The sequence below is a fragment of the Schistocerca gregaria genome, chromosome 2, assembly GCF_023897955.1.
Source record: "Schistocerca gregaria isolate iqSchGreg1 chromosome 2, iqSchGreg1.2, whole genome shotgun sequence".
Taxonomy (NCBI): Eukaryota; Metazoa; Arthropoda; class Insecta; order Orthoptera; family Acrididae; genus Schistocerca; species Schistocerca gregaria.
This window is the reverse complement of record NC_064921.1, coordinates 143,851,975-143,876,586: the sequence shown is the minus strand read 5'-3', so window position 1 is coordinate 143,876,586 and position 24,612 is coordinate 143,851,975. Positions and strand designations below refer to the sequence as shown.

The following is a 24,612-nucleotide window of genomic DNA, read 5'->3' as shown; positions in this document are numbered from 1 at the left end:
GGCTCCGGAGCAAACATGTTGCGTATATAGCAGTCACCGCCGGCGCTTAGCAGACGGTGCAGTCGACGGTATGGCAAGGACCACGGGTACTGCTGTCAGAGTGGAGGTAAGACAGTGCGCGAAGTCCGATGGGCTTGTTGAAAACAAAAGAATGGATATTAACGTAATGAAAGTCAATGTGTAATCTATTAGTCTAGTGCTCATACGAATAAAAGTGGAAGCTTCGTGAGGCTGTTTGCGGATGATAGTGTATTTCGGGAAGGCAAAAAGTAAAAAAATCGTTGCGAAATACAGGAAAGTTTGCAGAAGATAGACGCTTGCGGCAACGACTGGCGGCTGACTCGCAACACAAACAAATGTGAGGCCGTGCGTGTAAGTGAGCTGAATGATCCATTAATTTTTTATTATTCGATTGACAACCAATCAGTGGAAAGAATTACATCTGTAAAACATCTAGGAGTGTACGTTCGGAGCGATTTAATGTTGTGTGACCTAGAAAACTTGTGAGAAATACACATATCCGGTTGAGATTCCTCGGAAGGACCGTTAAAACTTCAAGCTCTCCACAACCACGAGGTTTGAATGATCACCACTATGCTTGCTCTACGTAAGTGAATTTACTCTGACTTCTACATTTTATTCTAGCATCTACATCAACATTTACGTCGGTACTGCGCAAGTCACCTCGCGGCGTTTGGCGAAGGGTATTTCTGGTGTCACTGTCTGTCCCCAACCGTCCGTCTTTCATTCCCGAAGGGCTCGTGGGGAGAATGGCTGTCGGCAGTCCTCCGTATTATCTCCAATTTCCCTGATTCTCTCGTTGTGGACATATCGCGAGACCTATATCGTAGGAAGTGGTATGTTGCCACGTATTCTCTGGGAATTTCAATACTGAATGTCTTCTTGGATCACAACGTCTGTCCTGTAGCGCTAATTACTGCAGGTTATTGAGCTTCTCCGTAACGATCTCGTGCTATCAAAAGATCCCGTGACGAAACGTGATGCTCTTAATTGGATCTTCTACTAATGCAACCTGGTAAGAGATCCAGGCTAGTGAGAAATACCAAAGAATCGATAGGACAATGTTTTAAAAGGATTATTCCATGTAAAATAGCCTAATCGCGGAACATTTTTGTGCTCGAGCTTCTCGGACCGACGAAATTTTATGTGATCATTCGCATGTGATCGCAATGAACGCTCGCTAGGTTTAACGTTCATCGAAGTAATTGGCAATCACTATGTTGCATTGGTCAACGGTGACATTGTCAGTACCGGTTCAAGAACATGAACCGACTATCCCACCATCGTAGTGGTGACATCCGATAGCTGTGCAATATCAGCCACTTCTAGGTTTACAAGCCAATAATTTAGTTTCTTAATTTATATTCCAAATCCTTGTGATAGTACCTGCCTGCCTACGGAGCCATTTGCTGATTACGTAATCTCAGCTTCTCAAATCTGTAGAAGTATCTCACACAGGCGGCAAGCAAAAAGTAATATCAGTTTTGATTTTAAATTTCTCATTTCGTGAGGTATTACTTGTCAGTTTAGAAATAAAAGCCACATACAACGAAACACAGGCAACAGGTTCGTGCAATGTAGCATATTATAATGGTAGTTTCTCTCAAATTTATCCATCATTTTCGGGTACTTTAAGCTCACATTGGAAACCTGAACGTGATTTTCTCAATGCATGAAAAAATGTTATTTCCAACTGTGAATACTTCGAAATGAATGATAGAAAACTGATTTTATAGAAGCATATTTAATGCGATATATTTTTGTAATTTTTACGAAAATCAAGTTTGAACTGATTTTGTAGAAATTCAGAAATCAGTACGTGAATGATATTTTATACTAGAAAACTTTATGTCGTTATGTTACTACATGCCAAGTTTCACTTTCGCCATACCTTTAGACCCCGAGATATAACGAGCACAACCTTGAATTTTTTTTCGGACTATTTTGTCTAAAATATTCTGGACGAGTATGGCTGGTAAAATTCTTTTCATTGTTGTTGTTAAGAGAGCGGATAAAGTTGTACAAGATGGCGAAATTACATTTTCTTTCAACAAAATATTGCCCGAGATATAACAGCTCAAATTCGCCAGAAATTCACACTGTCTCTGCGCGAAGTCGCCGATGGAATCACACAAGTGCCTGCACGTCGACCAGTGTTACTTCGACGATTGTTAAACTTTGCCAACGTTCATTGGGGTAATGTGCGAATGCTCACATAAAATTTCATCAAAATCCGTGATGGTCGAGCTGGGAGGCGTAGATGAGTTGGCAAAAGCTACTTATTTCGTTTACATTTTCCTGAGTTTCTTCCCATCCTGTGATCTACTTTTCATACAGTTTACTCTATGTGATCATTCTACTTTAGGTCGCTCCTGATACCTGCGTTTTGCTTATTGTATGTGTATTGAAACGGGGACCTAGAAACGACGGAAAGGATTCGTCCCGCCGTAGGCCTCAGTGGTTGACAACCCCACAACAGGCGAGAGCAGTCCACCCACGCCATCGCCGGCCACACCGAACCCAGGGTTATTGTGCGGTTCGGCCCCCAGTGGGCCCATAATTATGTGCATCTGTCCTACGACTGTTCTGTTCGCCGTACCTGCCGCTAAGGCGTAAAGTGTCCACTTTCTGCCTCCGCCTAGATATACGCGAACCGACCACTGCCAGCCACTCTCCTTAAAGTGGAATCAGGCAGGCAGCTCAGGTGTTGCACATCGGAAACCACATGACAAAGAAGTTTCCGGGGGATTTCAACGTCAGCAGAGGTGTCGCAGCTTTCGCACTGGTGCCACTATGTCTATGTAGCTTAGAACAACAGCATGAAGCCTGTCGACCGTGGCTACTTGCTTATGGACAGTGACCATTTCTCCCTGTGTCTGCAAACAACAAACACAGTCACTATCCATATGGTGTCTGACCTCAGCAACAAGTTATCTCTAGGGCTATATCCAAACATCGAGAAAATAAGGGCATAATATATACCGGAATTTTTAAATTACTTTTTATTTTTACAGTATTTTATTTTTATTTTTACAGTATGATGATCGTCAACATGGACTCTACACCTACTTTTTACTTTTCTGTTTTGGGTTCAGTATAACACCAACAACGAAATTAGGTCATGTTCAGAGATTTCTGCATTTGTATGCATACTCTACAAAGCACCTTGAAGTGTATGGAAATGGTACTTCGCGTATTACCAGTTATTAGGGCTTCCTCCCGTTCCATTCATGCATGGAGTGCGATAAGTGCCCTATCTTGTCTACGCGATCTCTATGGGAGCAATTCTTAGAATAATCCTAGATTCCTCACTCAGTACTACTTCCTGAAACTTCTTTGGCTTTCAGAGGGTAGTTTCTGTCTGACTTCAAGATCTGCTAATTCAGTTTTTCTTACGTCTCTGTGACGCTCTCCCATAAATCTTACAAACCTGCAACCGTTTGTACTACCCTTTGGATACGTTTGATATTCTCAGCACTGTCTACTAGGATTATACAAACTTGACTGATATTCTAGGGTGGGTCTCCCGATTGTTTATGAGCAATTTTCTTTGGAGACCAACTACCTTCCCTAGGCGTCCTACCAATGAACCGAACTGTTACAACTGCTTTCCCTATGTCTGATGCCATCTGAATTTTCCAGTTTATAACCCCAGAAACTGTTATACCCAGCTACTTATGCGAGTTGACTGATTACACTATTATACCCTCTTCATTTCTGAACTTTTAAAGCATGCTGACAGTCAATGCACCACTTTAAAATCCTATGAAGACCTGATTAAATATTTCTGAAGCTTTTATCAGACGGGGTAGTTCATTACAGATAACTGCATCAACTGCGAAAAATTTGAGGCTATTGTTAACACTGCATGCAAGGTGATAAATACAAAAAATGAACACCAAGGATCCAAACACACTTCTTCTGAGGCATATTTCAAGTTACTTCTATATCTGTTGAAGACTCTGAATCCAACATAATGCTTTGCCTCCACCCTACCAAGAAATCCACAATCTAGTCACAAATATTGTTTGATACTAGCTGCGATCGTACTTTCGATAACAGTCTTCGGACGATTCGAAAAAATAGCAAACAGTCAAGATTATGTTTAAAAAAAGGTCAAGTCTTTCATGCGTAATGTTCGTCAAAATCATGGGATGAACAATTTACTCCTGACTGCAAATGTGTCGTCTCACTCTGTCAGAGAAAACTCTTATGCCAAAATTGTGGGTATGAACTGCTGGCAATTAAAATTGCAACACTAGTAAGGATACCAAATAGAGCGATTTTACATCTTTGCGTGTACAAAATATAGGGAAGAAAATATAATTAAACTTTGAGTTGACTTGAAGGTAAACAAGGAGCAAAATTTGGTAAACAGGCTTGTTAACCCTGGTAGTACGAAACTGGCTGGGCACTGATTCGAGCTGAGCTTGGATGGCAGGTATGGGTACGTCATTCCATGTTGCTGCAACTATATGCCACAGCTCATCAATTGTAGTGATTCGCGAATGTTTGTTTGCCATTTTTCGGAAACCCACGACCAAATGTTTTCAGAGGATGAGAGATGTACAGATCATGTTGAGCAGGACAACAGTCAATAACCTTCTGTATCAAGGTGGCCCAGACAGTATGGGTAACACGCAGTTTTCAGGTGTAGACAGATAACTGCAAAACTTGTCTATTATTCCTAATTGAAAGAGAGTCCCAGTAGGGGTACAATAGTTTCTTTATTGTCCTTTCCAGAACAAAAAATCTGTTCCTCACACTTTATAATTACAAATTAACTGCGCCTCTTCCACGGTTCCAAACAAAATACAGTTCTTTGGATTTGGCTCCACCTAACTCACTGGAGCTGGAACTAATCAATGAAATGATTAACACTCGAAGAAAGCTCTTTGCCAACACAGAAGCCTACTTCTTGGCGTTCTGCTGTCGTTGTCGATGGTACGTCGACGAGAGCTTGATTGAGGGATTGCAAGCACTCGGGGCATGAGTCGGCTAGCTCTCCTCGACGGGCTCTGGCTGTAGGGATTTTTTTTCTTTATTGAATTTCAATTCCCCAACCGCGGCGAGCTGGCAGCAGCATAGGCGACGCTCTTCAGCCGAGAGACAGTAATTGCAGAACAGAGAGACATGTAAAACAATGTGGCGAAACAGAGATATAAAAAAGGGGAAACGTAATGGAAGATAGCATCCAAAAGGGGGTGAATGTAAAAATGGAGATAAAAATCGAAAAGAAGTGTACACAAAAAAACCACACACTATGACAATTAAAAGAATACAAGGCGAAGAACGGCCAGAGTATAAAAGTTGCGACGGGCAGCGTAGCACAGAACACTCATGGACAGCAACATTATGTACAAGTCCAGCACTTGATTAAAATCAGAGCACTTGACGTCACTGTAGAACAGCACTGAACACAACACTGACATAGCACATGAACAGTGAAGAACAAACTGAGAGGATCTGCCAGGGATATGGATATGAGGAAGAAGGGAAGAAAGGGGGGAATGGATGGTGCAAGAGGGGGAGGGAGAGAAGGGGAAATGGGGCGGGGGGTGCGCCGAAGGAGGTAAGGGAGGAAAGGACAGGAGAGGGAATCAGATAAGGAGGGGATGCAGAGACTCAGGGGGGGAGGGGAAGTGAGGAAAAACCGCTCTGGGGGAAGAAAGGGAGAGGAAAAGGGGGGCCCTAGGGAGGGGGATGGGACAAGGCTAGGCTACAGTTGGTAGGAAGGGTAGACGCCACAGTAAAGCTCATTATCCAGGAGGGGGAGGTGCTGGAAATTGCCATGATGAAGGAGATGGAGGGTGTGGAGGTGGAGAGAGGGAGGGATACACTAATAGAGGTGTGGCAATGGACGGGGGTGGAGAGGAAGGAGAACACCAGGGGGTGGGGGGATCAAGCCTGTGGACAGTGTAAAGGATGCAGATACCTCGGAGGGAAAGGAGGAGGTGTGGGAAGGGGATGAGGTCATACAGGAGCTGTGTGGGGGATGGAAGGCAGATACTGAAGGCAAGGTGGAGCATGTGGTGTTCTAGAATTTGGAGGGCCGTATAAAAGCGGGGGAGGGTGGGCATAGATCCAGGCTACACTGCCATAACAGAGGATAGGATGGAAGATTGATTTGTAGGTGTGGAGGATGGTGGAATTATGCAATCCCCATGTCCAGCTGGACAGGAGTTTCAGGAGGCAGAGGCGGTAATGGGCTTTCTGCCCATTTCTGGATCGTCAGGAGATGAGGGGTCCAGTTGAGGTGATGGTCGAGGGTGAGGGCAAGGCATCACAGGGTGGGGGTGAGCTGGATGGGACAACCATAAATGGTTAGGTAGAAATCATGGAGATGGAACGGTTGATATGAAGGAACCAGGTGGGTTTCGAGGGCGTGGTGGGGCCATTGAAGGGTAGGATAGGGAGCCAGGAAGGGGGTGTCATCAGCATATTGGAGGAGATGTAAAGGTGGGGATGGCTTGGACATATCGGCAGTGTACAGGATATATAGGAGAGGGGAGAGGATGGAGCATTGGGCAATGCCAGCAGTGGGATAAAAGATGCAGGAGTTGGTATCGTGGAGGGTGACATAGGGAGGACAGCATGAGAGGAAAGAAGTGACCGGACAGTCAAAATTGATAGCCAGGGCGTAGGTTTGGAGTTTAAAGAGGAGACAGGGATGCCATAAGTGGTCGTAAGCATTTTGGAGGTCGAGGGAAACGAGAATGGCGGAGTGATGGAAGTTGCGTTGGAGGGAGAGAAGGTGGACGAGGCGAAAGAGTTGGTCTTCAGCGGAGAAGGTGGATCAGAAGCCATACTGGGTAAGAGGGAGCAGGTGGTCTTGATTAAGGTGGTGATGGATGTAGATGTGATCTTGCGATGCAGCCAGGGACCTCTTGCTGTTGCTTGGCGAGGTACCAAGTGGTCAGTAGCTCCCGGTGCACCTCCTGGCGGTCTAGGGGCATACTTGAAAATCCCATGTGGCTGCTACGGACCGCGTGAGCGTTGCTTTCCATGAATTGCGCATTATAGCCGTCATGTGTGTTGCGGCTGGTGCCTAATGACACAATAGCAATAATGTCATGGTGACCTCGAAGCCACCAGCCATAACACGTCATATTTGTAACGGCTGCTGTCCAAAGTTATTCTAATCTATTGGGTACACATATTATACACCCAATGACACCTCATACCATCAACGCATGCAGGGCTGTATGACGATAATAAATGCAACCTGCCAATGTTCACTCTCCCTGGAGTCTTCACACAAGGATATGTCCATCGTGATTTTGTATGCAGAATTGGCACTTATCTGAAGATGACATGGTGCCACTCATGTGTTCAGTGCTCTCGTTTGGCGCACCAATGTTGGGTCTTCAATGGATGATGCTACTTCAATGGAAATCGCAAGATTAATCGCCGTGTTGACGGACCTTGGTGATCTAGACATCATCTGAGTCAAGGTACACGTGGAGTGACTGCAAGATCCTGCATGGCCGACTCAACAATATGTCTGTTCTCTCGAGTGCTGCTAGCATGTCACTAAGAGTGGCCCTCCTCAACCCATCGACATAACAGAGGAGGATAGTGTTATCTTGCGTCCGCAAGCCACGTGACACCAGACAACTTGTTGGTATCCCACCATCGGACGGCCTTTATAGGACACTGTGCAGCATCTCGCCAGGGAGAGTGAGTCCCAGACTGGACGTTGACATTTCAATATCCAAAGTTTCGGTAATATATATCTCCAGGTGTAGAACCATGCACCTTGTCACAACAGCCTACACTGACCGTACCTATGGGTAGTGTTGCTGGATCGTGAGAGACTGAGTGCTCATCTTGAACCTCCATGATCGGGACGATCTTTACGCTGCCGTCACTGGGACGCTTTTTCTGTTGCTCACGCTGCTGTGTATTTCACTTTGTTGTTTTTGGCTGTCTGTGCACCTTGCTCTTCTTGTACGTGCATCTCCCACAATGGGACACTTGATCACGAGCTGCCCCACTTAAAACTCATACGTGACGCCATATGTTCCGGTGTTGGGCACTGCTAACAATTCGAAATAAAATTCGTATTCAGTTAAAAAACGGTCGAGCAGCTGAAGAATACGAAATGGGTTTCTGACCAAGTCAATGACGGTAAACAAGGAAGCTAGAACATGGTTCGCTGGGAAGTCGCGATCAGTTGATGAATTGGAGGGACCTCTTAGCGCCTGCCTAAGCAGTGCTTTTCGAAAACACTCAGCAGCGTGGCTTCCACTGTTGTGTTATTACCATCACACTGCTGCTTTCTAAACAGTTTTTCAACTTCTGCCCCCTCTCGCCCATTTAGTGGTAGCAACTTCTCACATCAATTAGTACTTTGTTCATTTGTGCTAAATGGTGTCGTAAAGTTCTTATTACAAGCCTGCAATTGGTGCTTTTGATGAATGGAAAAGTAAGTTTGACTACAATTGTACCAGTGTACCAACTTTTATTATTATACAGGCTGTTAGGTGTATGAGTGCATATATTTTGATCACTGGGACCTTAATACGTACCCACTGTTGCGTTTTGATTGTTTCTTCTTTGTCTAGCAGTCCTTCCACAAACACGTCATATAATTTACTACCTGATGTTTTCCGCACGGTCGTAAAGCACTAATAAGTGGACTATGTCTGCCAGTATAGAATAATCGTTTGCGTTCACGTGTTCACATTTCAACACTTGACCTGCTACTCAGGGAAAATAATTATTAATAGCTTGCTCTTGCCACACTCCTAATAGCTATAATTATTAATCTGCAAGTAAAGTAAATACTGATGTAATATTGTTCAGTACGCTGCCCTGAGTCACCAATAAAAATATCCGCACTTATATCCTTAACAGTCTGTATATTACAAGTAAATATGTAATGACGAAAAATTTACATCGTTTCTTTTGTTTTTGTATTCCGACTCTTAGGTCATTGCCAAGCCCATATTCTAGTCACTAGACTCTAAGTGACTACATCTACATTTATACTTCGCAAGCCACCCAACGGTGTGTGGCGGAGGGCACTTTTCGTGCCTCTGTCATTACCTCCCTTTTCTGTTCCAGTCGCGTATGGTTCGCGGGAAGAACGACTGTCTGAAAGCCTCCGTGCGCGCTCGAATCTCTCTAATTTTACATTCGTGACCTCCTCGGGAGGTATAAGTAGGGGGAAGCAATATATTCGATACCTCATCCAGAAACGCACCCTCTCGAAACCTGGCGAGCAAGCTACACCGCGAGCGGAGCGCCTCTCTCGCACAGTCTGCCACTTGAGTTTGCTAAACATCTCCGTAACGCTATCACGGTTACCAAATAACCCTGTGACGAAACGCGCCGCTCTTCTTTGGATCTTCTCTATCTTCTCCGTCAACCCGATCTGGTACGGATCCCACACTGGTAAGCAATACTCAAGTATAGGTCGAACGAGTGTTTTGTAAGCCACTTCCTTTGTTGATGGACTACATTTTCTAAGGACTCTCCCAATGAGTCTCAACCTGGTACCCGCCTTACCAACAATTAATTTTATATGATCATTCCCCTTCAAATCGTTCCGCACGCATACTCCCAGATATTTTAAGAAGTAACTGCTACCAGTGTTTGTTCCGCTATCATATAATCATACAATAAAGGATCCTTCTTTCTATGTATTCCCAATACGTTACATTTGTCTGTGTTAAGGGTCAGTTGTCACTCCCTGCACCAAGTGCCTATCCGCTACAGATCTTCCTGCATTTCGCTACAATTTTCTAATGCTGCAACTTCTCTGTATACTATAGCATCATCCGCGAAAAGCCGCATGGAACTTCCGACACTATCTACTAGGTCATTTATATATATTGTGAAAAGCAATGGTCCAATAACACTCCCCGGTGGCACGCCAGAGGTTACTTTAACGTCTGTAGACGTCTCTCCATTGATAACAACATGCTGTGTTCGGTTAGTTAAAAACTGTTCAATCCAACCACACAGCTGGTCTGATATTCCGTAGGCACTTCTAAGTTTATCAGGCGACAGTGCGGAACTGTATCGAACGCCTTCCGGAAGTCAAGGAAAATAGCATCTACTTGGGAGCCTGTATCTAATATTTTCTGGGTCTCATGAACAAATAAAGCGAGTTGGGTCACACACGATCGCTGTTTCCGGAATCCATGCTGATTCCTACAGACTAGATTCTGGGTTTCCAAAAACGACATGATACTCGAGCAAAAAACGTGTTCTAAAATTCTACAACAGATCGATGTCAGAGATATAGGTCTGTAGTTTTGCACATCTGCTCGACGACCCTTCTTGAAAACTGGGACTACCTGTGCTCTTTTCCAATCATTTGGAATCTTCCGTTCCTCTAGAGACTTGCGATACACGGCTGTTAGAAGGGGGGCGAGTTCTTTCGCGTTCTCTGTGCAGAATCGAATTGGTATCCCGTCAGGTCCAATGGACTTTCCTCTGTTGAGTGATTTCAGTTGCTTTTCTATTCCTTTGACACTTATTTCGATGTCAGCCATTTTTTTCATTTGTGCGAGGACTAAGTAATACATAGAAAGAAGGATCCTTTATTGTATGATTATATGATAGCAGAGCAAACACTGGTAGCAGTTACTTCTGTAAAATATTTGGGATTATGCGTACTGAACGATTTGAAGTGGAATGACCATATAAAATTAATTGTTGGTAAGGGGGTTGCCAGGTTGAGATTCATTGGGAGAGTCCTTAGAAAATGTAGTCCAATCAACAAACGAGGTGGGTTACAAAACGCTCGTTCATCGTATACTTGAGTATTGCTCATCAGTGTGAGATCCGTACGAGGTCGGTTTGACAGAGGAGATAGAGAAGATCCAAAGAAGGGCGGTGCGTTTCGTCACAGCGTTATTTGGTAAGCGTGATAGCGTTACAGAGATGGTTAGCAAACTCAAGTGGCAGACTCTGCAAGTGAGGTGCTCTGCATCGTGGTGTAGCTTGCTGTTCAGGTTTCGAGAGGGTGCGTTTCTGGATGAGGTATCGAATATATTGCTTTCCCCTACTTACTCCTCCCGAGGAGCTCACGAATGTAAAATTAAAGAGATTCGAGCGCGCACGGAGGCTTTCCGGCAGTCGTTCTTCCCGCGAACCATACGCGACTGGAACAGGAAAGGGAGGTGATGACAGTGGCACGTAAAGTGCCCTCCGCCATACACCATTGGGTGGCTTGCGGAGTATAAATGTAGATGTAGATGTAGAAGTCTCCATTTGCTGCAAGTCTGGTCTGGCAGCAGTAGCCGAGGGATCCCGACTAATGCGAGCAGCAGTATCGTGGAATGACAAACCACAATCTCGGCAGGCGATAATCGACTTCCGACTCGAACTGATACACGTTTCTCTCTCTCGTGAGGGAAATACACAATTTTCTCACAAACAATGAAATTCAAATACGATTTGTGACACACGAATCCGCTCCGTATTCTTCCGTTACATACAAAATTAGCATGGTGTTAATCCTTTCCTGTTTTTCGCCGTTGCACTAAAATGCTAATCATTTGCATATCGAAGCATGTAGTAGACCTGATGCCAATTTGAGGTTTGTTGCACGCCATCTTCTTGCGTGTGAAACGCGTCATGGACTGTGTCAAGATTAGTTATCTCATTATTTTATTTTATTGATTGTACTTTAGCTGACGCTACGTCTGAAACCATTGAACATGGGTATTGTCATCGTGGAAGACAGGAGTGTGTGTAGCATACACTTCATGAATACTTACAAGAACAGTAATGCTTGGTCACTGAGACTGTTGAAATAAACATTCTGCTTCAGCTAATCTGTGTGCTTCAGTCCAGGTAATAGTATGAAAAACACTTACGTCAACTCCTATCGCGTGTACTACATTCTCATCTACATCTATATCTACATGGATACTCTTACAAATCACACTTAAGTGCCTGGCAGAGGGTTCATCGAACCACTTGCATAATAATTCTCTATTATTTCAATCTCGGAGAGCACGTGGAAAAAACGAATATCTATATTTTTCCGTGCGAGCTCTGATTTCCCTTAGTTTATTATGATGATCGTTTCTCCCTATGTAGGTCGTAGTCAACATAATATTTTCGTATCCGGAGGAGAAAGATGGTGATTCAGATTTCTTTAGAATATTCCGCCGCAAATAAAAACGCCTTTGTTTTAATTATGTCCACCATAAACCCTCTCTCCCCTATTTCTCGATAATACAAAACAATCTGCTCTTCTTTGAACTTTGTCAATGCACTCCGTTAATCCTATCTGTTAAGGATCCCGTACCGCGCAGCGTTACTCCAAAAACGGACGTACTAGAGTAGCGATGGCAATCTCTTTACTAGATCTGTTGCACCTTCTAAGTGTTCTGCCAATAATTCTAAGTGTTCTGTCAATAAAACAGAGTCTTTGGTTTGCCTTCCCACAACGCGTTCTTTCCAAATTAAGTTGTTCGTAACTGTAACTCTTAGGCCTTTAGATTTGACTGATTTGTCGTGTAACCGAAGTTTAATGGATTCCTTTTAGCACTCATATGGATGACCTCGCACTTTTTATTATTTAGGGTAAATTAGATATTTTGTACCACACAGATATCTTTTACAAATCGTTTTGCAACTTATTTTGATCTTCTGATGATTTCACCTGTGTAGCTTTCCAACTTTGGGTACAGATCTTTCGTCGAGCGAAGTATGGAGCTATTCCATCAGCATACTCTGAAATGAACCTAACTGGTATACAGTGTGGACCGGAAGACTTTTTTATTAAATGATTTAAGTTGCTGAGCTCCTCCGAGGATATCTGCTTTTAAGTTACTCATATTGTGAGCTGTTCTTTATTCGAATTCAGGAATATTTACTTCATCTTCTTTGGCGAAGGAATTACGGAAGGCTATGTTTAGCAACTCTGCTTTAGCAGCACTGTTATCGACAGTATGTCGATTGCTATCGCGCAGAGAAGGCACACACTGTTGCTTAAACATCTCGTTGGGTCGTCAGTGCACTCGACGCTTTCTGTCATATGACAAGGGGCTAAATGTGTACTCGCTGGACCACACAACACGTCTCCAGTCACCGTTATTGCCTAGTTCCTCTGTTGTTTGGCGCAGTGAAGACGTACAGTATTGCTTTCCACTGTGAGCAACGGCCTTTTGCGAGAAACGCCGCTCCAAATGTCCAAAGCATGCAGTTTCCTTCTCAGTGTTCACTCGCAAGGTGATTGAAGACCTCCATTCACTGAGAGCAAAGGCTTTGAGATGGTTGTCGTTGACAAGGCCGATCCCTTTCCCGCCACAGTAGATCTTTATGCTACTACTCTTCTTACGTTGTATTCCATGGCTGCCAATGGCTCACCATTCCTTGTACACTCGTTAGAGACTCCCCATTCACACGCCAACACATTGAGTAAACTGATTCGCTGTGTGGTCATGGGCGCATCCAAACACGATAGCTGCTTGCTGCCATTCAGTCATGTCTCCACAACGATGTATCTTATCAGCACCGATTCTATTCAACCGACTTGCACTTACACACCACTTACTGCCATGGCTTACATCAGCAGCGAAGGGCACATGATCGTATGGTACCATTTCACCGTCATGCACAACAGACCAGACCACCAAATCATTCAGTGTGCTCTTTTGTTTTGAGGCATGACTATTTTTTTTATTTTTATTGTGAGTTTATATGGACTTACACTACTGGCCATTGAAATTGCTACACCATGAAGATGACGTGCTACAGACGCGAAATTTAACAGACGGGAAGAAGATGCTGTGATGTGCAAATGATTAGCTTTTCAGAGCATTCACACAAGGTTGTCGCCGGTGGCGACACCTACAACGAGCTGGCATGAGGAAAGTTTCCAACCGATTTCTCATACACAAATAGCAGTTGACCGGCGTTGCCTGGTGAAGCGTTGTTGCGATGCCTCGTGTAAGGAGGAGAAATGCGTACCATCACGTTTCCGACTTTGATAAAGGTCGGACTGTAGCCAATCGCGATTGCGGTTTTTCGTATCGCGGCATTGCTGCTCTCGTTGGTCGAGATCCAATCACTGTTAGCAGAATATGGAATCGGTGGGTTCAGGAGGGTAATACGGAACGCCGTGCTGGATCCCAACGGCCTCGTATCACTAGCAGTCGAGATGACAGGCATCTTATCCGCATGGCTGTAACGGATCGTGCAGCCACGTCTCGATCCCTGAGTCAACAGATGGGGACGTTTGCAAGACAACAACCATCTGCAAGGACAGTTCGACGACGTTTGCAGCAGCACCGACTATCAGCTCGGAGACCATGGCTGCGGTTACGCTTGACGCTGCATCACAGACAGGAGCGCCTGCGATGGTGTACTCAACGATGAACCTGGGTGCACGAATGGCAAAACGTGATTTTTTTCGGATTAAGTCAGGTTCTGTTTACAATATGATGATGGTCGCATCCGTGTTTGGCGACATCGCGGTGAATGCACATTGGAAGCTTGTATTCGTCATCGCCATACTGGCATATCACCCAGCGTGATGGTATGGGGTGCCACTGGTTACACGTCTCGGTCACCTCTTGTTCGCATTGACGGCACTTTGAACAGTGGACGTTACATTTCAAATGTGTTACGACCCGTGGCTCTACCCTTCATTCGATCCCTGAGAAACCCTACATTTCAGCAGGATAATGCACGACCGCATTTGCAGGTCCTGTATGGGTCTTTCTGGATACAGAAAATATTCGACTGCGGCCCTGAGCAGCATGTTCTCCAGATCTCTCACCAATTGAAATCGTCTGGTCAATGGTGGCCGAGCAACTGGCTCATCACAATACGCCAGTCACTACTCTTGATGAACTGTGGTATCGTGTTGAAGCTGCATGGGCAGCTGTACCTGTACACGCCATTCAAGCTCTGTTTGACTAAATGCCCAGGCGTATCAAGGCCGTTACTACGGCCAGAGGTGGTTGTTCTGGGTACTGATTTCTCAGTATCTATGCACCGAAATTGCGTAACAATGTAATCATATGTCAGTTCTATTATAATATATTTGTCCAATGCATACCCATTTATCATCTGCATTTCTTCTTGGTGTAGCAATCTTAATGGCCAGTGGTGTAATATCGACTATGGAACTCATGGTGGTCTGTCTGATCGAAACTTTATTTCTTGAAGCAACAACTTATCCTGGCGACGAGGCGACAGCTCCTCCTGGTGACCTTGACGTTTACAAGCTGTGGGTCACCACCTACACAAAAAAAGATATACAAGATTTGTTTGTTGCCAGGTTCGAGTAGCAGCAACATGCAATCAGTGGTGCAGAGGTCTCTGCGCAGAGCGCAGCCTGACATCCCATGTTGACAGGCGCTGGTGTTGGCCGCGATGGTGGTGGTCGTGGCTCTGACGACGCCGGCGACCTGCCAGCGGTCTGGCGCCAATCCAGGACGAGTGCGGTGCCCGGTCTGCAGGCCAGTGGAGCGGCGCCAGTGCGCCTCGCTCGGGGGCGTTGTCGTCGTGCCTGGCGGGGTCTGCGGCAAGTGCCCCGTCTGCAGGCTCGTCGGCTAGCAGCGTGGCAAGCCTTCACTGGCGCTAGTGTCAACATTCCGCTCTTCAACCACGTGAGTTTTCCAAAAAAAATGGTTCAAACGGCTCTGAGCACTATGGGACTCAACATCTTAGGTCCTAAGTCCCCTAGAACTTAGAACTACTTCAACCTAACTAACCTAAGGACATCACACACACCCATGCCCGAGGCAGGATTCGAACCTGCGACCGTAGCAGCCCCGCGGTTCCGGACTGCAGCGCCAGAACCGCACGGCCACCGTGGCCGGCGAGTTTTCCAAACTGTGAGTTCTTTTTCATATCATTCATATATTGAAACACCATACTTATCTTGCCATACAGTCGTCTTTTTGTTGTTGTTGTTGTTGTTGTCTTCAGTCCTGAGACTGGTTTGATGCAGCTCTCCATGCCACTCTATCCTGTGCAAGCTTCTTCATCTCCCAGTACCTACTGCAACCTACATCCTTCTGAATCTGCTTAGTGTATTCATCTCTTGGTCTCCCTCTACGATTTTTACCCTCCACGCTGCCCTCCAATACTAAATTAGTGATACCTTGATGCCTCAGAACATGTCCTACCAACCGATCCCTTCTTCTGGTCAAGTTGTGCCACAAACTTCTCTTCTCCCCAATCCTATTCAATACTTCCTCATTAGTTATGTGATCTACCCATCTAATCTTCAGCATTCTTCTGTAGCACCACATTTCGAAAGCTTCTATTCTCTTGTTGTCCAAACTATTTATAGTCCATGTTTCACTTCCATACATGGCTACACTCCATACAAATACTTTCAGAAATGATTTCCTGACACTTAAATCTATACTCGATGTTAACAAATTTCTCTTCTTCAGAAACGCTTTCCTTGCCATTCCCAGTCTACATTTTATATCCTCTCTACTTCGACTTTTTGTTGTTTTACTGCAAATGAATAATTGGGTAACATAGATCCTCTGATTCTTGCTTGCTAATGTTAAAAAATGATGTTTTTTGTCTGTCAACTTACAGATATTGTGCCTCTTTCATTGTTGCAGAAACTCACTCACACACGCACAAGCACAAATTACATCACTCACATTGTTTATGTGAAATCAAAATACGGGTCAAAGATATTACGAGAGTCTGGTTTCCCAGAGAGTTTACATACTGACAGAGGTCTTCCATTTTTCGTGGATTGCATTATTATCTACGAATTCCGAACACTACTGACTATTTAAATAACCGAATAAGTTTTGTATTACACTCTTTTTTGCAACTATTGAGTGGAATGTGTGAAGGAAAGAAAGTGTCTATCAACTTGTTGTAGGTATTAAATGCAGGAAAAACATTTGAAGAAATAAAATCTTTCTTGCTTTTTGTGGACTACAAAAATTTTCTGCTCATCCATTAAATTCATTGTGTGTGATTTCTGCACGTGATGAAGTATCTTAAGATCTTCTTTATGTTTGAGAATGAGTGTCCGGTGCTTTCATGTATAGTGCTGCGACTTATTTTGTTAAGTGATTGTGCGTGTACCATTTGATTTGTTCAGCATGTTGAGTATGAAGGTTGCTGCTCGTGTGTCCCATGTAGCAGCCTGAGGAAGTACTGCATTTGATTTTGTAACTTAATGAGTCTGAGAATTTATCTTTTTAAGGGTTCCGTACCTCAGTCGGTTAAAACGCAAATCTTACAGTATCACTTTGTTGTCCATCTGTCAGTTCGTGTGTCTGTTTATTTCTTCTCAGAGACAGAGATTTTGAAATTTATGTCAAATACTAAGGTCGACGGTACCATGGCGGTGTAGTAAAGTTAAGCTTCTAAATCACTGCAATAACAGTTATGGCCCTTATGTCATATATCTTGATATTTGCAATCTCATTCACCAAAACCTACAGACGATCACTCTATACAGGCTATTTCCGTACGAGCTTGAAAAGATGTGACAGGACGTGGAGAATGCTCCACTGAACAATTTGAGGTACGTAACCTGGGATCGGAGAAGTCAGCTCAAGGAGATGTGGAAGTAAACCTGTCTACCACTTTGTCTGGGATTGTTTTCCAGCTTAATTACAACTAACATGCGTACAAGTTTGCATGTACTGTGCTGCTTATTTACATAGACATTCTTTATTTCCTGCAAAAACAAACAAACAAACGAGGAGGACGAGCCTGATTACCTGGAAGTCATGATACAGGTTTCGTCTACTTGTCCGTTATATGGCTCTGTTCTATCGTATTTACTTTGCCCCATGTCAGAACGTGCTATGAATCAACGACAGGCCATTCATTACTCAGTGCTATTCAGCGGTGTACAGTACAATACGATTGATCAGTGTCGGTACAGTATTTCCTGGTCGCTGGATTGGAAGGGGATGTCCTCCTCCATGGCCTGCGAGGTTACCTGACCTGAATCCCTCGATTATTTCCTATGGGGATATCTAAAGTCACTTGCCTACGAGACCTCAGTGCATGCGGAAATGGAATTAGTTGCCAGAAGTTTAGCTGTGATGTGATACGAAACATGCATTGAGGATGATGGCTGTCGATTTCAGCACATTTTGTAAGGTACAGTACAAATGGCACGTTCATTGCGTCAATGATAGTATTTGCAGTTAAGTGATGTAAATAAAATGTACAAAAAACAATTGTTCAAACGGCTGTGAGCACTATGGGACTTAACTTCTGAGGTCATCAGTCCCCAAGAACGTAGAACTACTTAAACCTAACTAACCTAAGGACATCACGTACATCCATGCCCGAGGCAGGATTCGAACCTGCGACCGTAGCGGTCGCGCGGTTCCAGACTGTAGCGCCTAGAACCGCTCGGCCATTCCGGCCGGCATAAAATGTACACAACAATTTGATTTTATTCCTATTATCTCCGTAAGGCGACTTCTCTGTCACCAGGTTCCCTACCTCTAATTGTGCACTAGAGCATTGTCTATGCCCTGTTAAATTTTTTCACGCTCTTACGGAAACATCCTGTACACATAATTTGTACGGAACCCTCAGAGCGCGAGACCCAGTCGCACTTGTTTAAGTTGTGAACTACTTTTGAACACGGTTCAGCCAGCAGACTTCCACCACTGCCTCCAACAATGGGACAACCGCTGGAAGCGTCGCAGACAGGCGCGAGGGAGTTATTTTGAAGTTGACGGCCGTAAAGGCCAGAACCGTAAAGCATGCACGGAGGGAAGTGATAGGGATGTCACGAGTTTAGCAGGGGTTCTTGCTAAAAATATAGAACGTATAATCATGTAAAAATTGTTGTTAAAATTCTCGTAGTGTAGAACAATGGGCATGTATAATGTAAAAGGCATAAAATATTAAAATTATAAAATGGAGTGAGGGAAATTAAGAGCGGCGAAAGAAGGCAAGGGATGGGGGACGGATGCTATGCTTCAATAACAGAGGGCCTTATACTAAAATTGCAAAAAGTCGATGCGTAAAATACTAGAATGGATATGTAAAACTGTACGAGAAGGGGGAAAAAATAGAAATCATAAAAGTAGAAATAAAGTACCGAAAACTGAATTAGAATCTCAAGATATTAAGAGTGTGAACCGTCGAAAGGATAAAAGCATAAGATCTTGCTTGAAAGTATAAAAATAAAATGGTATAAATTTTGTTTGTTAAAATATCAATAGTATAGGCCTAGAACAATTGATGTGTAAATAGTTAAAGACATAAAAATCGTCAAAAGGATAAAAGGATAAAAGCATAAGATCTTGCTTGAAAGTATAAAAATAAAATGGTATAAATTTTGTTTGTTAAAATATCAGTAGTATAGGCCTAGAACAATTGATGTGTAAATAGTTAAAGACATAAAAATCGTCAAATTATAGAACGGGATCTACGCGAAGGATCTTGAACTGCATGAAGTGTCATTAAATATAAAAAAAATTGAAAACTTTAAAAGAATAAAACCGTAAAAAGTAAAAAACAATAAATGATAACGATGAAATTACAGGCAGCAACTAAAGTTACAGAGAACAGGATGTGACAGTTTTGATAACTGCACTTGCTTCTGTGTGGTAGCTTTTTAGGGCGCGCAGTTTTGCAGTACGTACGGAAGACAGTCTGCCCGTCGGCCTGTTGTTAGGACAGTGTGTCGGACGATGCGCTGCCGCTGTCTCTTCTCGCTGTGTAGCGCTGCTGATCACACGTAGGCTGCGGTGAGGTGGACGATAGGAAGATGCTTTCGAAATTCCTCAGAAATGCACAGTTAATAAAATAATTCTGCTGATTTTAATGCGTAGTCGGACTCTTGCTCACGGTGTGTAAACACCTATCTTCCACCATTGTCAGAAGGTTTTTTCTTAAGTTTATTGCTCACCACTTCACTGGTTCCAACAACGCGCTTCGATGTTAGTAGGGCTCACCAAATACAGTTTTATTACTGCGAATTGAAGCGTGCCCTCTGAAGCATATTTTTAATCTTTCCCTTCCCTTCCTCTCCTCCCCCCCTCTCCCCTACCTCCAACATGTAACTGTTTAAAAACTGGCCGCAGTTACAAAACATAGTGGTTCGGAGTAGACAAGAAGGCTTGCTGGCTCATGTACTTAAATAAATTCTACTTTTACTTACAATTATTTATTCTACTTGTAGTAAAATATTAGATGGTATATATTTAGTTTCACTTTGTTTTAGATCTGAGGATGATACTGAGTGATCGAAACCTTTAATCTAATTAAAAACGAGCCACTGTGATGGAACAATAAATGATAATTATCTTAAATTAAACGAAATAGTTTTCACATAAATGCTCTGTGACGCAAAGGGTCGTCTTCATCTCATGACATCAATCTCTACTCTACTCTACTCTACTCTATTCGTTGGAGTGTCTAACTCATTTTAAGAAAATTGTTTTTGCTTCCAATAGTTAACATGATGGCCATGGCCGGTACCAAAAGGAAGTGAAAGTGTAGGGGGGGGGGGGGCGGAGGGGGGAGAGGGACGGTTTGCCAGCCAAATCGTAAGAGTTGGAGGCTATTGTCGTTTATGGTAGCTTAAACTAACCTATTTGGCAGGCAGTTATTGTAGGAATAAACATCACTTTCATAGTTTATTAACTTGCTCAAAATGATAGTGAAAACACAACGGAAACGTAATGAATCTAGGGCCTCGATTTTCTTGCATCTTCGGTACCAAGTGCCTGTTTTCAGCATAGACTACTACTTCAGTGTACGGACAGCACGACCGCAACTTGTGGGATAATCTCGATGTGCCTTTTTTTCAGCCCAGATTACTACTTTGGTGTACAGACAGCACGGCTGCAACGTTTGGGGAAATCTAGACTGTCATTTACAGTGGGTACTCGTCTTCTCAGTTAACAATTTTCCTTACTTACAGACTGTGCTTAACCTCTGGACACAAAGTGCAAGCAGCTCTGACTTCGTCCGAAAACAATCAATACTACATCACTAAACAACTTACGGGATTGCAGCTGGGTGATGTTTTCGCCAGTCGCCAATATTTCGACTGGGGCACACCACGTCATTTTCAAGGCACAGTGTGTTCACCTATCGAAATATCTTTGATTGTCGAAGACATCAGCCAGCTACATTCCCGGAAGTTGTTGAAATATTTTGTACGCCTGCAGAAACGCAAGTTTCACAATACCATATCGTGTAACGTAACTGGAACTTGTCTTAATGTTTCTCTTTCTAATTTTTTCAGACACAGTGAACCTGAGATGAAACGGCTCTGCACAGGGTGGTCCAAGGAGCACGAAAGAGAAGAACAGTAACATCTCAGCTACAAAGAAAATATTGCCCAGGCTGACTGATTGTAGTAAAAACATTAATAAACCTGTTTTGTGCAACTCTATTTGCAATCATACATCTTGTTCGCAACTTTGGCATTAGCAATGTAAAAAAACATTTCACATTACGTAAAAGTTAATGAAAACACGATGTCATTTGTTTTCATCCAAAAAAAAAAAAAAAAAACCGCAATGCTACAAAGCTCAAGAAGTAAGTGACTGTCGGAGACCACTTTGTTATTCAGTACAGCTAACTGTGATTCTCGTATTCCTGTACGTCTCCATTGCTTCAGGTATTTTTATAATTGATGCGGCAGGTTGTTGTTTATTTAGATTGCATAACGAGTTACGAGTGGGTAATTACTCATCTTCAGATGCCTGGAACATGCGTTTTTACACGTGCTTGTTCATTGCGTGGAAATAAAGAGTAAACATTAGTCTTCGAGAATTTTAACGAAAAACTTTTCAGCAATGAGAGGGAAAAACGTTACTTACACTTACGATTCGTGTGGTGCAATTGTGCCTATAGAAGGCGGTAATACAACAATTATTGTTAGCTACTCCAAGATTCACGAGACAGTTCACTGATGTAATACATATTTCCATTTAATAAAAATAATTGTCAAACGTTGCTCGATGATGCATTGGACAGAAACACGAGTGAGTGATGCCTTATGGTATTCATCTTTAGTTTAACCTAGCGTCGTCATGTTACAAGCGATCAAAGAGTGCGTGCACAAAATACTATGCTAATGTGATGTAAGTCTTCAAAAAATATAATGTCTAGTATAAAGTAACGTAAATTGAATGTATGTGGGGCGTTCAATAAGTATGCAACACTATTTTTCTCGGCCAGTTGTGAATCTGTTGTGGGACATCGTTGAACATTCCTAATTCAGCCGCGGTAGTTTCATGAAGTTCCAATAGGTGACGGCGATATAAATAGCATTCAAAATGGCGTCTGTAACAGAGGTGCGTTCTGAACAGAGAGCTGTGACTGAGTTTCTTTTGGGCGGAAAACCAGAACGTCGCAGGTATTCATAGGCGCTTGCAAAATTTCTACGGAGACCTGGCAGTGAACAAAAGCACGGTGAATCGTAGGGCGAGGCGTCTGTCGTCATGGCAACAAGGTCGCTAAAACCTGTCCGACCTCCCTCGTGCCGGCTAGTCGCGCACAGCTGTGACTTCCGCAGTGTTGAAACGTGCGGACACTCTCATTTGACGCATCATAATTAGACACCCCGCTGCTCACTGGACGTCTGGTTTGGTATCGCTGAGACACTCATTCACCATTTGGGCTACTCAAAGGTTTGTGCCGACTGGGTTCCTCGTCGCTGAACAGATAACCATAAAGAGCAACGAAGGCTCATCTATGAGCGATTGGTTGCATGTTGCCAGGTTGGTCGTAACAAATTGTGGTCGAACGTCGTTACAGGCGATGAAACATGGGTTAATAACGTTGGACCGGTAACAAAACGTCAATCGATGGAGTAGCGCTACACCATCTGTCCTCCGAAAAAATGTTCAAAGCCGCCCCCTCAGCTGGTAAAGCCATGGGTACGGTCTCCTGGGACTCTGAAGGGGTTATTCTGTTTGATGTTCTCCCACATGGTACAACGATCAATTCTGAAGTGTATTGTGCTACCCTAGAAAATAGAAGAAACGATTTCAGTGTTTTCACTGTCACAAAAATGCAAACGAGCTTCTTCTTCTCCATGCCAACGTAAGGCTTCACACAAGTCTTCGCACCCGAGAAGAGCTCACAAAACTTCAATGGACTGTTCTTCTAAATCCACCCTACAGCCCGGATCTCGCACCTTCAGACTACCATTTGCATGGCCCAATGAAGAATGTACCCCGCGGGAAGCAGTACATGGATGACAGGGAGGTTACTGATCCAGCAAGGCGTTGGCTCTGATGTCGACTAGTAGAGGCATACAATGCGGACATTCACGCCCTCCCAGTGATGTGGCGTAAGGCCATCACTCTTAATGGAAGTTACATTGAAAAATAGTGTTTTGTAGCCAAAAGCGTCAGAAATAATATGATGTATTGGAATCCTGAATAAAACCATGAACGCACGTTCGGGAACACGAGCGCTATATTCGTCTAGGGCAACGCCACAAATGGTTGGCTCTGAGCACTGTGCGACTTAACTTCTGAGGTATTCAGTCGCCTAGAACTTAGAACTAATTAAACGTAACTAACCTAAGGACATCACACAAAGCCATGTCCGAGGCAGGATTCGAAACTGCGACCGTAGCAGTCGCTGGGTTCCAGACTGTAGCGCCTAGAACCGAACGGCCACTCCAGCCGGCCAACGCAACAAATCTGCAGTGGCAGAACATCACCATGACTGCGGAAAAGCAATAAAATTCAGCGAAGCCCGTGTGCTGGCCAAGCAGCCGGTTTTGACGAAACACAAAATCAGAGAGGCCATCGAAATACTTAAACACCCTAATAACACGAATAAGGAGGATGGACTCAGGCTTGCCCCATCTTGGCTTCCAGCAACCAGAGCCCAACAGACCGCACTGTCAACACGAGGCACGAGCACTACCGGCCAACATCCAGCTGTTGATACGCAGCAGCCAACTTCTCATTTGACGGTGACCACCAATCGTGGCACGTAACACAAGAGCCAATAGACAACAGAGGCCACGTTCCCTCTCCACTGCAGTAACACATTAAAATAAATTTCCCTGTCCTTCCTCCTGAAGGCCCCAATGAAACGAACTATCTCTTTAAAATTATGATGTAATGGCATGCGCAGTCAACAGTAACAACAAAATATGAGGGACACTGCATAGCCTGAACGCACCAGTAGACCCAGAAGAAGGCTGCAGCAACCGTGGCCGAAACGTTGGTTTTTCTACAACAGCAGTAGTTTTATACATTATGACGCGGTACCACACCCAGAAAACTTTTATGTCGACTGACTCTGGCCCGGGAAGCGTAATCAATTATAAAACCATGAACGTTTATCTGGTACCGCGTACTGCGGAATTTGAATCCCCGCCAGACGTCATGGACGTCGAAGACCCCTAGAGGTCTCTGCACCATCGCGCCGTAAGCAGTGGCGGCGCGCGCCTCCTGGCCCGCATTTAGTGTGAGGGCGCCACAGTGGAACACGTGGTCCCAGCGGCCAATAGCGGCGCCTGCCTCTCGCTCAGCCAGCGCCCCAACCCTCCCCCCCCCCCCCCCCCCCCTCCAGTACACCTCTTGCAATATGCTGATGACACCGCATTCCTCGCCCTCGCTCCTACCCTCCAACGGTCCCAACGCCTTCTCCAGAATCACCTTGACCTTTTTGCTGCAT

The 24,612-nt window shown here is 44.1% G+C and overlaps 1 long non-coding RNA gene across 1 annotated transcript; it reads left to right on the top strand.

The window, feature by feature from the left end:
- LOC126336554 (uncharacterized) lies at positions 1–21,358 on the top strand. Its single transcript, XR_007564975.1, has 3 exons — positions 1–106; positions 15,352–15,605; positions 21,209–21,358. It is a non-coding gene; the product is annotated as an uncharacterized LOC126336554 (long non-coding RNA).
- Positions 21,359–24,612: the final 3,254 nt, after the last annotated feature.